The sequence below is a fragment of the Prionailurus bengalensis genome, chromosome B4 (genome assembly GCF_016509475.1).
Source record: "Prionailurus bengalensis isolate Pbe53 chromosome B4, Fcat_Pben_1.1_paternal_pri, whole genome shotgun sequence".
NCBI lineage: Eukaryota > Metazoa > Chordata > Mammalia > Carnivora > Felidae > Prionailurus > Prionailurus bengalensis.
In genome coordinates, this window is record NC_057358.1 from 130,976,063 (window position 1) to 130,990,980 (window position 14,918).

Here is a 14,918-nt window from a genome sequence, read left to right on the forward strand (position 1 = left end):
ATTGAGAGACAGAGAGAGACAGAGCGTGAGCAGGGAGGGGCAGAGAGAAGGGGAGACACAGAATCCGAAGCAGGCTCCAGGCTCCGAGCCATCAGCCCAGAGCCCGACGCGGGGCTCGAACTCACGGACCGTGAGATCGTGACCTGAGCCGAAGTCGGACACTTAACCGACTGAGCCACCCTGGGCGTGTAACATTGAGGGGCATTGCGGACAATACCCTGGGTCCCTCCTCTTCCGGTCTGCATTGTGTGATAACAATCTTCTTCCCCCTGATATCACCACCAATCACTCCGAAGGGACAGTGCCTGCCTTCTTGCCTGTGGGTTCAGTTGGTATGAGATTCCCCCCGCAAGGCCAGGTGGCAGTCTCCGCTTCCGGGTCGACAGAACCCCTGTTTGATTTCCTGTTAGAACCATTCTTCTCTTGGGAACCACGATCTCTAAGCCAGCAAAGCCCGACGTTGCAGGGACAGGAACGGAATTTGGGGGCCAGTACGACAGGGCAGCCCCAACTGTAGCCTTGTTTCTGGAGCAGGTAACCTTCAGAATGTCTGGGTACCTCCCTTTCCCCAGAGCACAGTGCCTGTGGAGAAGGCAAGGAAAAGCTCTCACCATATGCGTTTTTGGCAATGTAGCAGTGTCCTTCCTCGAGGGGCTCTGGGTCCGTGAGCTGGCTCGCTTCTAGGAACTGGTCAAAGGAGCAGGACCTCCTAGAGACGTGGCCCACGTGCCATCTCTGTCCGCTAAGAATTTTGTCACTTATGCAGACGAAAACCCTGAGAGTCGCCCAGCTGTATCAGTCCTAAGTGCCCCGTGACCCATTAACTCCTGCTAAAGATCGCTTAGGCCACGCCATGCTCTTTTCATGTTTGATCTCCGCTTCCCATCGTGCTGACCACAGCCACCTTTCAAGTTCTTTCTCTCGGCCTCCACTGCACCTGAGTCCCACCGTCCCTCCCCGCCCCCACCTCTACTGAATGCAGGGAGCGTATCTCCAAGACGGCATCTTCCACTGTGGTCCCCGGCCTGCAGAGAAGAACCACTACAGAGCCTTTCAAGGAGGCTGGGGTCCCTCTCACCACCGAAGCAGGAATGACGTTTCCAGGGGTCTCTACAGCATGTGGTTTGTTTGATGGAAAATGACAGAGACAGACGAAAGAGAACAAGGGGTTCTGGGGCTGCTGATGCCAAGCGTCTCGTAGCTTCTGTCCTCCAACGGTGAATTGCACCTGCCCCTGCCCCCCCCTCCCCGAGCGTTGCGGGGGGGGGGCGGGGGGGAGGGGTCACCTGAAAGCTCCAGCTGGTGTTGTCATTTCCCAAGCCCGGCACATCATCGCAAATTACGTCCTGTTAGGAACTTGTTCTAAAGACGTCTCCTCTCTGAGCACTCTGCGTGCTCATGAGATAATATTTTCGTCTTGTGCAGCTGCACATCCGCGCTACAGCTCCGTGCCCCCAGATGACTGCCGGGAGCGGGCTTTTCCATCCTCAGGAAGCCTCGCCGCGTCTCATCACACCAACGTCTGCGTCCTGCCCCAGCTTTATTAACCTGTGACTGACAAATAAGAAACGCGCCAAATCAGCTTGCACACGGTGGTCTTTAAGGTGTGCAAATACGGATGCTTCACTATGTGTGCCCATGATGGAAAGATCACCACAATCGGGTTCGTTAACACATCCGTGGCCTCGTGTAGTTTCTGTGTGTGGGTGCGCCCGCCTGTGGTGAGAACACTGTGATTTACGCTCTTAGCGAATTTCAGGTCTACAAGAAAGTGTTACTAACTACAATCACCATGCTATTCACTGGGTGCCCAGACCTTAGTCCTCTTCTAACTGAAAGTTTGTACTCTTTGACAAGTTTGTATCTCTCTTCGTTCCCCCCCCCCACTCCCCACCCTGACCCCTCAGCTCCTGGCCACCGCTCTCCCCTCTGGTTCTAGAAGTTCCGCTCTTGTAGACTCCACATATGAACAAGATCATAGAATACTTGTCTTTCTGCGTCTTCTGGCTTATGTCGCATAGCATAATGTCCTCCTGGCAGCATAATCCCTGCTGTCAAAAATGGCAGAATCTCCTTCTTTTTGTTTCCTTCTTTTTCCTTTTCACACACACTCACATGTATAATTACTTAGTGGAACATATATGGAGTGAAATCTATATATTGGTTTTTGTTATTTATATTGGGTTATTTGGGGGGGGGGGAGGGTGTTTTGGTTTTTTGTTTGTTGGACTTTGCTCCCGAGTTGTAACAGTTCCTTATATATGTTGGATATTAGTCCCTTATCAGCTACAAAATTTGCAAACATCCTCTCCCATTTGTGGGTTGTGTTTTCATTCTGTTGATGGTTTCCTTTGCTGTGCAGAAGCTTTTCAGTGTGATGTAGTCCCACCTGTTTATTTTTATTTATTTCATTTTGCGTTTATTTTATTTTAGAGAGAGTGCACGAGAGGGGGAGAGGGAGAGAAGCAGAGAGAGAGAGAGGGAATCTGAAGCAGCCTCTATGCTCAGTGGGGTGAGATCATGACCTGAGTCAGGCTCTCAACCAACTGAGCCCCCCAGGCACCCCCCCCCTGTTTAGTTTTGCTTCTGTTTCCTGTGCTTCTGGTATCAGATCCAAAAATGATCGCCACAACCGACGTCAAGCGCTTTTCCTTTATGTTTTCTTCCAGTTTTCTAATTTCAGGTCTCACATTTAAATCTTCAGTCTGTTTCAAGTTGACTCTCGTATATGATACCATCTCGTTCCCCCAAATGTAGACAGAGAGATATCAAGGATCCCACATCCGAAAAGAGTCACCAGCGATGGCGGCCAGATGTCCTCTCTGGGTTCTGCAACTCCTAATCATCCGCGACGCGACGCACTCTGGCATCCCTCCCCCGCCTGCCGCCCTCATCCCAGAAACGCGGAGCGGGGGGGGGGGGGGGGGGGGGGGGGGGGGGGGGGGGGGGGGGGGGGGGGGGGGGGGGGGGGGGGGGGGGGGGGGGGGGGGGGGGGGGGGGGGGGGGGGGAGAGATGGAAAGATCGTCATGGGGCGAGTGCTTGGCCACCTGGAAAAGCTGTGGTTCTTCCCCCCTCTCTCCCTGTGGGGAAGGGGGGTTGCTCCCCACCACCGCAAGCCGGCTGAGGATGCCTCCAGGAGAGCCACTGGTTGAGGCTGGGGGTGCCTGCGGGACAGGGAGACTGACGTGTTGCACCCCAGTTAGATGGCGGGGACCTTGCAGCTCTGCCTTCTGAACCGCCAACAAGGAGGAAAGAGAACCAGAGATGGTGGTGTGTGCAGTGGGGCTGTCTGTACCCCCCGTCTGGTGGATAACGTCCACCTAGACTCTAGGAAGGGATTGAGGTGGCCACCCAGAACCCACCCACGGGGACAGACCACTGGGTGAGGACGCCCCAGCAGGCAGAGGCCCTGGGGTATTCTAAGAGAGAGGACGGGACCAGAGGTGGGATGGGGACTCACTGAGTCCCTTGCATCCTCTCGGCGGGACCCCGTGTCGTGGAGATGTACCCACAGAGCATGCACCCCTTCTCCAAGAGAGGGCCCCGACAGCGGGTCAGAGCCGGCCCGAGAAGCAGCCACGAGTCCCAGAGACCAACCATCCGTCTGTGTACCCCAGACACCGGTAATGAGGTACACCCTTCTCTGGCCCTCCCACCCTAAGAGGTCAGAGAAGCTGGAAGCGTGAGGAGAGCAGTGAGAGGAACCAAGGGACCAAGACCCTCCCTGTCTGGTTCTCCCTGCAAGGGTTCGAGCCTTCAGGGAGCAAGAATAAGACTGGGCAGATGTGGCCTTTAAATAACAGACAGCGCGGGGCGCCTGGGTGGCTCAGTCGGCTGGGCGTCCGACTTTGGCTCAGGTCATGATCTCGCGGTCCGTGAGTTCAAGCCCCGCGTCGGGCCCTGTGCTGACAGCTCGGAGCCTGGAGCCTGTTTCAGATTCTGTGTCTCCCTCTCTCTCTGCCCCTCCCCTGCTCGTGCTCTGTCTCTCTCCCTGTCTCAAAAATAAATAAATGTTAAAAGATTTTTTTAAATGACAGAGGTCTAGAGAATTTGCCCAAGACATCATTAAGGGATGTGAAGGGGAGAGACCACATAGCTCATGAGGATGTCACCATGGGAGAAAATAAATCCGCCTCATGGGGCCCCCCGGTGGCTCAGTGGGTTAAGGGTCCGACTCATGCTTTCGGCTCAGGCCACGATCTCACAGGTTATGAGTTATTGTCACTTCCTTTCACAGCCTTAAAACAGGAGGAACCAAAGGTTTCAGGCTATGTGTGATGTTTGCTTTTGCGTGTGTGTTATTTTCTGTAATAAAACGTGTTGCATTTGTAATCAGAAAGTTTTGAGGGACCACAAAAAAGAAAAAAATCTTTACAATCAAGGGGAAGACGTGAATTGGATGAAAATATGGGTTGCTTCGGGAACCGTCCGTGCTCTCTGGAGAAGGGCAGATGCTGGGAGCGTCCCCAGGGACACCCCGCTCCCTTGCTGTCCCCACCACCCCCACGCAGACACCTCTTCCTTCCTGACAGCTCGGTGCTGCCACCCTGAGGCCAATGACGGACATCACTTCAACCCAGATCTGCGGGGACGGCCCCTCCAGCTTCAGTGTTCGGGTTTCATTTTATGACAACTGGTTTCGGGGCTGAGGATGAAACTTTGCGGGAAATTCCTGTGAAAAGACCAGACCGGAGGACGGAGCAAGACCGAACGCCTGTGTGTGCATTGGTAAAGCGTTTCAAAACCAGACCTGTGGAGCCCTACCCCAGGGGTGGGGCCCTTCCGATTCTAGGTTGTGTCCCCAAGAAGCCACCCCTGCTTGCACACTTGTATTTGGATGTGCGCATGTTAGCGATGCTTTCATACGCCGTGCATTTGCGTGTGTGTGTGCACAACTATGTGCATTTGCACTATGCGTCGTGTTGATGGGTACCTGCCTGTACAAGCGTGTGTGTGATGCAAGTACGTGTTTTCTTAGGTGATTCTGTGTATGTTTGAGCATGGTGTGTGTGTGTGTGTGTGTGTGTGTGTGTGTGTGACAGAGAGAGAGAGAGAGAGAGAGCAGGATTTTGTGTTCTGGGTCACGAGAGCCTCAGGTCTCCAGCTGAGGCTGCCGGGGGAATATGGCAAATGGCATCCATGACACGACCCCTAACAGGTGTTCTAGAACGGAAAGAACTCGCAGCATATAACAACTCCATCCAAACCCCTGCACTAGGAGACCTGACCAAGCTCTCACGTGGCTAATAGCAGCATCAGTCCGTGTCCCCAGGATGAGCCCAGGCTCCCACCGAAATGCCAGCCCGGGCAAGCTCAGGGCCGCCAGAACTTACTGTTCTAGCCAACACCTGACCATAGGGCCCTCCGCTCATTTTCTCGGAGCATTCACTAAAAAGAACTTGGACTTGTAGGTCTTTCTGTGGCCCCTTGGATACCTCTCTGGATCTCTTATGGCCCAAGAGTGTCTTTCTCTGGGACCTGAAAGCCATTCCTTTGAAATGCAGTCATCTGGGGGCGCCTGGGTGGCTCAGTCGGTTAAGCGTCCGACTTCAGCTCGGGTCACGATCTCGCGGTCCGTGAGTTCGAGCCCCGCGTCAGGCTCTGGGCTGATGGCTCAGAGCCTGGAGCCTGTTTCCGATTCTGTGTCTCCCTCTCTCTCTGCCCCTCCCCCGTTCATGCTCTGTCTCTCTCTGTCTCAAAAATAAATAAACATTAAAAAAAAAGAAAAAGGGGCGCCTGGGTGGCGCAGTCGGTTAAGCGTCCGACTTCAGCCAGGTCACGATCTCGCGGTCCGGGAGTTCGAGCCCCGCGTCAGGCTCTGGACTGATGGCTCAGAGCCTGGAGCCTGTTTCCGATTCTGTGTCTCCCTCTCTCTCTGCCCCTCCCCCGTTCATGCTCTGTCTCTCTCTGTCCCAAAAATAAATAAACGTTGAAAAAAAAATTTTTTTTAAAAAAAAGAAAAAGAAAAAGAAATGCGGTCATCTGGAAGGAGAAGCCTCTGTCCCCCGAGTCTCTGTGGGAGGACCGGATCCCACCTTCCCAGCAGACAAGCTGGCCCGGTGGCATTTACGCTGACCAGCCCTTTGTAACTTGTCATTTGAGCTCTTCCCTACACCCCCGATCTCCCTTTCAAAGTCTGTGTTTTCGCCTGTTAACTGATGTCTGGCGTTGTTCACCTCTGACACCACACCCCCGCCCCCTTTCCCATTCCGGGCCCTTGACCTGACTTCCGCCCCCAGGTCTGCGTGGCCTCCCAGGGACCTGCCGAAGGCTGCAAGTGCCAGGGAGCCTGCGCCCTGGGAAGGGCTCCCATCCCACGACCTCTGGTGGGATGATTCTGACGTCCGGGGTCCACACGGCATCCAGAGCTCCTTGGGGAGAACGAAGCTCCTTCCAGTCGTCGGAGCCGTAACTTACCAGATAACATACACTTCGTTCATTGGCTTCCTTCTCTCTCCCTTCCCCACCGGCCTCTCCCGGGAAGGGGCTTCGTAAGATCCTCGCCCCAAACTCTGAGGCCGCCTCCAAGGCTCATGCCCGCCATCAGGGCTCTGCTCCCAGGGACTGTTCTTGAGGTGTTTTGTGTTGGGTTTTTTGTTTGTTTCCAATGTCTCTCTGCTCGGCCAGCTGACGACGGATGAGGACTGCCCGGTATGTGGGTAATGTGTTTATGTGTCTCCTGCAGGCAAAGCCTGGCTCACACGCCAGACAAAGGGGGCCTGGGGATCCGATTTCTGACCTTACGGGCATCCTTCCCGTCCTCTCTCTTGGCTTTTCTGCTTCCCAACTGAAAGGGTTTCTTCCTTTTCTCCTTTCTTTGCTTCTTTCTTTTAAAAAAAAAAATTTTAATGTTTCTTTATTTTTGAGAGAGAGAGAGACATACACAGAGGGCGAGCAGGGGAGGGGCAGAGAGAGAGAGAGGAAGTCACGGAATCTGGAACAGGCTCCAGGTTCCGAGCTGTCAGCACAGGGCCCGACGCGGGGCTCGAAGCCACGGACCGCGGGATCATGACCTGAGCCGGAGTCAGACGCCTAACCGACCGAGCCACCCAGGGGCCCCGCTTCTTTCGTCTTTAATGATTTCTGGGAAGCAAGGGCATGTGGGCAAGAATAAGACAACAGCATTTATCGGGCGCCTCCTCTGTGCCAGGCGCGACCACAGGGAGCCACACTCAGGGACACTTCTGGCCCTTACAGCCGCCCTGGGCGGGAGGCTCTCTGTCCCATCACAGATGAGGACCCCAAGGCCGGGAGCAGGTTTAAGTAGCTTGCCCAGCACCTCACAGCCATTCTGTGGCTGAGCCGGCACCTGGAGGGAGACCCCTGAGACCTGGATCCCAGCGCTGCCAGACCCGAGCCGAGCGGGCAAGAGTCACGAGGTCACTGAGATACCACTTCACTGGCTATTGTGTGCCTCAGTTTCCCCATGCGTTAAATAAGAAGGCACGGGGTCCCTCGACGGCTTCCAGACTTCGTGCCCCGTGCTCTTGTTTAGGGAGGGAGCCCGTGATCTAGAGACTCCCAGTTCACAGTCTGGTCGCCCCCAAACGCCCCCCCCCCGGGGTGAGTTTTCTTCGCAGACACTGCCTGGCGCTCACTCAAACCAAAGGCTCTTCAGGTTTTCCTCCTCCTTCCCCAGCTTTAAAACATCGCTGGCGCGTCACCGTCGGGAAGAATTTAGAGACCAGCAGCAAATACTGAAAATCTCTGCGTGAGCTTCCTCGTCTGGATTCCTTATACGCACACTCCGGAAGCCTCGTACTCATCCTGAGAAAGCCACTGTTTACCCTTGCTCAGAGCACTGAGTCGGGCCCTGTGCCCTAGTGGCCAAGGGCATCGACTTCAGGCTTAGACCACCCAGATTCAAATCTCAGCGCTGGCACTTACTCGCTGTGTGACCTGGGGCGAATCACTGGCCCTCTCTGTGCCTCCACTTCTGGATCTGTAAAGTGGGGACAGTAAAGGCCCCTACGTAGGCTGCAGGGGTGCCGTGAGGGAGTCAACACAAGGAAAGCCATCAGTGCTGGTTACTATTCCCAGTGGAGCCACCTGCGGTGTGAGTCTCCAGTCGGGGGAGGTACGGTCTCCCCAGCGACTCAACTTCTCTGTGCTGGACATCTGCAACGGGGCCGGGGAATGGGGAGTTACCCTGGGTACTGGGGTGAAACAGACCCAACTGAAAGGCAAAACAGAACCTAGGGGAAATCCGTTAGGAGCCAGAGGTGGAGAGAAAGCGAAGGAAGAACCGTACAATCACAAGGGCTTGAGAGCCTAGAGAACCAGAGGGAACGAGCTGGGGCCCGTTAAAAAACAAAATGAGGGGCGCCTGGACGGCTCAGCCAGGTAAGCGTCCGAAGAGGTCATGCTCTCACGGTTCGTGAGTTCAAGCCCCGCGTCAGACTCTGTGCTGACAGCCCGGAGCCCGCTTCAGATCCTCTGTCTCCCTCTCTCTCTCTGCCCCTCCCCCGCTCTCTCTCTCTCTCTCTCTCTCTCGTCCTATCTCTCAAAAATAAATAAAGAAACCTCACAAAATTTCAGCTGAGTAAATCTCAAGATCTCATTGGCTTTATTCACAGATCAGCCGGCATCCCGGATGGAGGGGAGCTCTGGCGAGCTGTACAAAACGGAAGGGCTTTATAGGCGGAAACAGGGCGGGGGCAATTGGCAAAAGAGAAAGAAAAGTTCAGACAAGGTCACCTTCCCTGAGGGAGCAGAGCAGGTGCGCAGATGACATCTTCCTTCCGGGGGATGGAGAGGCCCTGTGACTGATGACCTCATCAGTGCTGACCAGAAGAGCCCCCCGGGGGAGGCTGGAACGGCGTTAAGTGAAGTATGAAGCGTCCCCCCGCCCCCCTTGGTGACTTGGCGTAAGTGACTCCATTTTGGGCCTGGGGTTTTCTTTTTAACAGGGGCAAATAAGCAGCAGTGGAACGCTTCACTTCGGACCTCCGCAAGGCCGGCAGTCACAAATCCCCTTCCCTCAGATCTGGAATGTTCTGCCCCACCAGGACCCTCACCCCCTCCTCCAGGGCTCCAGCGATATTCACCCTAAGTGTCCTGTGGCCTGGAGCAGGACATCACAGCTCCTGGGGGGCCTGCTCGTGCTGCGCCTTCTCCCCTCGTCCTGTCCTGACCCTCTCCCTCCCTGCTGATAGGTTCATCTGTGTCCCCCATTATCACACCTCAGCCTGGGAGCCCTCTGCACAAAAGACAACTCATAGCCATTTCTCCCATGGTGCCACACACCTGGCACATAGTAGGTGTTCAGCAAATACCAGCCCACTGGAAGGAGATTGGGAATAGGAGAGGCCCAAGCCTGCCTCCCGGCCATTGCCTGCGGTGGACCATCCTTTTGCTTGTAAACCAGGGAAGGTAGCAATACAGACCAGTGAGCAGAAGGCTGGGATAGCCCTCACTCAGCCGCCTTGTGCAGCACCGGTCGCAAAACTCGTCCCCCTTGTCCCGAGGACAGGCTCACTCTGATTACCTGATGACAGGTCGGATGCCTGCAAGGTTGGCCAGACGGAACAGGCGGCCAGGCCCTTCGGCGGCCACAGTTCTCCAGGAACCTTGACAATGAGCGTCTCGGTTCACACATCGGTCCATTTACCGCCACCACCCCCCCAAAACAGGGTTACTCTTTCCGGGCTGACTTCCCGGGTTTCTGAACCTGCAATTTTAATAAAATCGTTATTATCGTCACAGGTGTCGGTGGCTTGCTCCTTCTGTGCCAGGCACCAGGGGGAACAGGGAACCCTGCCTGCAGTAATTTGGAGCGATGCAATGAATTCTAGAGCATTCCAGGTTCTGAGAAGTCTTGCACAAAAGAAACCTGTTTAGCGTTATTTAAACCAGCATAACCCAAACTCATGTGACAAGGGGACACTTTTTACAGAACACCTATCAGCATGGTGCTGTGTTCCCCAAAACCTGAACCTGATGGAAAGAAAAGAGCGAGCATTGATTACATGCCACGTCCTGGGCGTGCATTTTCTCGGGTGATCTTTACACAGACCTCGGCTGCAAAGTCTCTTGTCGCCTCTGGACTACAAACCCGCATTTGGATTTTCCTCTGCATTTGCCGCAGTCCCTGCTGGCTCCTCCTTTACCGCAGAGGCCGTGAATCCTGGAGGGAGAAAGGGAAAGGTTCTGTCTGCCAGCCCGCGCCGCCTCTGACGGTTTGGATTTGCAAAGCTGGCCAAATGGACGGTTCGCTTTCAGATTGGACATATATCCACTCAACGGGGCCTCAGTTTCCTCATCTGCGAATGGAGCTGTGGGTAGGGGCAAAAGAGGCGTGGTTAGAAAGATGGAAGGAGCCTGATGATCTCTAGGTTCCTGGATTTATGAAGCCTAGGGGCTCGGCTTGCAATTTAGAGAAACTGCCACCAGGGGGCGGGCGGGACTAAGAAAATAGCTCTAGGAGGTCTTGGACTGGCTCTGGAGTGAAGAGCCTCAGAATTTGCTTTTTTAGGTCCTCCTTCTGGTTGTACTTGGATAGAACAGAAATTATGAAGATGGTTCTGAATCCCTCTGAGCAAATGAGACCGCAAGGATTAGAGAATGGATAACTTTTCCACCATGTGAATTAATGCAACGTAAGTCCTGGTCCCCGTACCTCCTTGAAACTTAAGAATCATTGTGAATGGGGGGCGCTGGGTGGCTCAGTCGGTTAAGCATCCGACTTCGCTCCGGTCATGATCTCACAGTTCATGGGTTCGAGCCCCGTGTCGGGCTCTGTGCTGAGAGCTTAGAGCTGGAGCCTGCTTTGGATTCTGTGTCTCCCTCTCTCTCTGCCCCTCCCCCGCTCACGCTCCGTCTCTCTCTCTCTCTCAAAAAATAAATACACATTTTAGGGGCGCCTGGGTGGCGCAGTCGGTTAAGCGTCCGACTTCAGCCAGGTCACGATCTCGCGGTCCGTGAGTTCGAGCCCCACGTCAGGCTATGGGCTGATGGCTCAGAGCCTGGAGCCTGTTTCCGATTCTGTGTCTCCCTGTCTCTCTACCCCTCCCCCGTTCATGCTGTCTCTCTCTGTCCCAAAAAATAAAATAAACGTTGAAAAAAAAATTTTTTTTTAAATAAATAAATAAATACACATTTTAAAAAATTCTTTTTTAAAGAATCACTGTGAATTCCACCGTCTAGGGGCCTCAGAAGCACAAAGAGCAGTGTTGGAAACAGCACCAGTGGGATAAATGCCTTAAGTAAAAAATAAATTTTTAAAAAATTAAGAAAACCCATGCATGTCTTATCTTGCCGGTATTACAGCTTCTCTGTCTCCAGAATATTCCATGTTTAATTTCAAAGAGTTCCTCTTCCTGATCTGAGGTGAAATCTTTAACTGAGGCTAAGTCATGAAATCTGTTACAATGTCTCGCTTGTGTCCAAACTGAAATTGCCAGCTTGCCTTTAAATCAGCTCCCCAGCATTCAGTTACTCCGCCACCCTTTCTAGCCTGTGCGTTCTCTTGGAGGGTGTCTCTTGCAATTACAGAAGGCAAAACTGGGCGCCTGGCCGACTCAGTTGGAAGGGCACCCGACCCTTGATCTCAGGGTTGTGAGTTCGAGCCCCATCTCAGGTGTCGAGATTACTGAAAAATAAGCTTAAAAAATGTTAAGCTATCCAGAAAGCGAAGCATCTGAAAAGCGCTGAATCAATACCATGTGAAGCTAAAGTCGCAGCATCTTTCCAACCCACCTCCCCTGCTCTTTGCTGAGTCCGTCAGCAAGGACTCACACGGTTCTGTGTGTACCTTTTGAAGGTCGCACAAATGATGTATGTCATACTGAAGGGCTCGTCCTGCAGACCGTCGTTTCCAAAACCCACGGAGACATACTGGGAGATCTTTCCACGCTGGCGTATGACGACCTGGGTCATGTCTTTCCCCTGCTATAGATCCCCCCATCTGTCCATTTCTCCTGCTGGCGGACGTGTAATGTGCACACAACGCAGCAATGGGTGTCTTTGTGTGGGGCTCCTTGTGTGCATGTAAGAGCTTCTCCAGGCTACACAGAAATGGGAGTTTCTAGGCTGTAAGATAGAACTTCAATGTTGCTAAATTCTTCCTTGCTGTTCTGTGCTCACAATTCATTGCGTGTATGAGGGGTCCCACCTCACCTACACTTGCTTTTTATTTTATTTTATTTTATTTTATTTATTTATTTATGGGAGAGAAAGAGAGAGAGAGAGAGAGAAAGGGTGCAAGCAGGGGAGAAAGGCAGAGGGGGAGAGAGAGAGAGAGAGAGAGAGAGAGAGAGAGAGAGAGAGAATCTTAAGCAGGCTCCACACTCAGTGTGGCACCCAATGCGGGGCTCAATCCCACAACCCTGGGATCATGACCTGGGCCCAAATCAAGAGTCAGTCAGTCACTCAACCAACCGAGACACCCAGGCGCCCCTACACTTGCTTTTTAATATTTGCCAACCCAAGGACTTTTTGTGCGTGTCTCTCTGATCCCTGGCGATATTCTTCTGTCTGGTGTCTTCAGTCATTATTAACCCTTCTGATCTGGCTAGACTGTGAGCTAATGGAGGAAGGGGCTGGGTCTCACATCTGAGCCCCCCTCCCCCCAGGGCGCAACCCCATCCGGGCACAGATTTCTCCGTCTGCCTTTCCCATCTGGCCTCTGTGCCCCACCTTGGGAGCCCTACCGTCCAAGGTTAATAAGACACCCAGGGTGTGTGGGCGACCCAGTACACCGTGCTGGGTTTCTATTCACACTGTGCCCTCCGTCTCGAACCCTGTGGTTCTTCCAGTCCACCTTTTTTTATTTAAAAAAAATTTTTTAATGTTTATTTTTGAGAGAGACAGACGGACAAAACATGAGTGGGGGAGGGGCAGAGAGAGAGAGAGGGAGACACAGAATCCGAAGCGGGCTCCAGGCTCCGAGCTGTCAGCACAGAGCCCAACGCCGGGCTCAAGCTCACAAACCACGAGATCATGACCTGAGCGGAAGTCAGCCGCCCAACTGACTGAGCCACCCAGGCGCCCCTCTTCCAGTCCACCTTAACGTACCTGTTCATGTGCCAAGACTCAAGAGCTACCTCCTCTGTGAAGCCCTCCGTGACCACCAGCCCCATCCCATCCCAAGCTCTCCTTTGTGCTTCCTCTGCCCCGTATGGACTTCTTGCTGCCCTGTGTAAAACTGCTAAGCATCCATATACTAACGTGTCTGTCTCCAGCTTCCTGTTGAGCTCAGACAATTTACTTGGCCTCTCCAAGCCTCATTTTTTCATAAAGATGATCGCTCTGAGGACTGGTGTCGGGATGAAAAAGATCGTGTGTGTAAAACACTTGACATATAATCATAGGCACCTGGCACGTCATAATTTCTCTGTCAAAATCGTATGGGGTCCGCTATCGTCGCAACACTCGGGATGGCTCGTATTTTTCAGCTGTCACATGTGGTGGGCAGATAGTCGCGACTCAGTAAAAACGAAGTCTGGTTTTCCAGCACGAGAGCAGTGCCTTGTAGAAATTCGGTACCCGGCAAAGAGGTTGAGCCGAACCCAGCACCGCGCACATCATTAGGTACCCAATCGATAAAATCAAGTCAAGTTCACTTCCGGTACAACACCTTGGTCCAATCTGATCTTGAAGAAGTCTCTCCCTTTTGCGGCCCCGCTCCTCCTGGCAGGGATCTGCTTTGCATTCGTCCAAAGCATGATGATCACTGAGGCAGTCTGGTATCGTGGTGAATCCCCCTGAACCTCTCCTGTCTATACCAATACTCCTGCACAGTCTCCTACTACGAGTCTGGGCTGGACCATATGTCCTTTTGACCACAGGGACCTTAACAAGCCTGTGCAAGACACGATAAGCTCTTACACATCAGGGTCTTGTCTTCTTGGAAGGCTGCTGCTTGGAACGCAGTCACCATGTCAAGAGGAAGCCGAAGCTGGCCACAAGGAGGGTGGCCCCCAGCGACGGCGCCCATCCCTGCTGAGGCCCCAGGCTCGTGAGAGAAACCGCCATCTCGCAGCAGGTGCCACGCGGAGCAGAAATGAGCCAAACTGCACAATCCCAAGCAAACAGATGAGCCTTGTCGTTTTAAGCCTCTAGGTTTGAGGGTGGTCTGGAACACAGCAAGTAATGGCCCAGTGGGACAGGTGTAGAGAGTGCACGTCAGTGGCATGCGGGGTGGGGTGAGCTGCTGGCTTGGGGACACACCAGGTAAAAAAAAAAAACAAAAACAAAAAACAAACAAACAAACAAAAACTTCAGGATCAGCTGGTAGACGTGCCTGTCTAACCTGCAACCCCATCTCGGGGGGGACTCTTCCTTGGGAACCCAATTCCCAGGTCCTCCGGGGATGGTGACTGGTTAAGGATGACTTTGGCTTAAACAATGCAAAGCTGCCCAGGCTCCAACGATAAGAAGCCCAGAGGCGGTGGCTTCCGGCCAGGGGGATGGGGCAGCTCAACGAGGTCGCGGACAACCCACATTGTGCCGCGGCGTCTTCGATTCCCCCCCACCCCGCTCCCAGACTGCCAGCTGCGGTCTGCCCTGCGTCTTCCTCCCTCTACGCGGAGGCGCCAGAGAGAGATGCTCCCCCAGCTCTCCCGGGGCGGAGAAAAGAATTTCCCAGAAGGCTCCGCGCGCTCCCACCTCTCCTTGCTTCTCATTGGCCCAAACTGAGTCATACGCCCATTTCTGAACCAATCAGTTTGTGCGTGTAGGGGGAGGGGTAAAACGTACCCTGAGACCAATCAAACCCACCCCTGCCTTGGAGGAGGGGCATGTCTGATTCTTCTCAAGTCCAGGGGCTCCCGGGGGAGGAATGGGTGTCTGGAAGTAATTGGGGTTCAGCTAGGGAAGGCATCCAAGGTTCAGTTCCCGCAGGGACCACTGTGAGGCCCCTCCCACAGGGTATGGGTGCCTACCGCTCGGCTCCCACATCCTGCCCGGGAATTATGAG

General features: G+C 53.7%; 1 long non-coding RNA gene across 1 annotated transcript; it reads right to left on the minus strand.

Moving 5' to 3' along the window:
- Window positions 1-9,816: 9,816 nt before the first annotated feature.
- On the minus strand, window positions 9,817-14,552 carry LOC122472698. Its single transcript, XR_006294505.1, has 2 exons — window positions 13,209-14,552; window positions 9,817-10,275 (listed from the first exon to the last, which is right to left on the minus strand). It is a non-coding gene; the product is annotated as an uncharacterized LOC122472698 (long non-coding RNA).
- Between the last annotated feature and the right edge of the window lie 366 nt (window positions 14,553-14,918).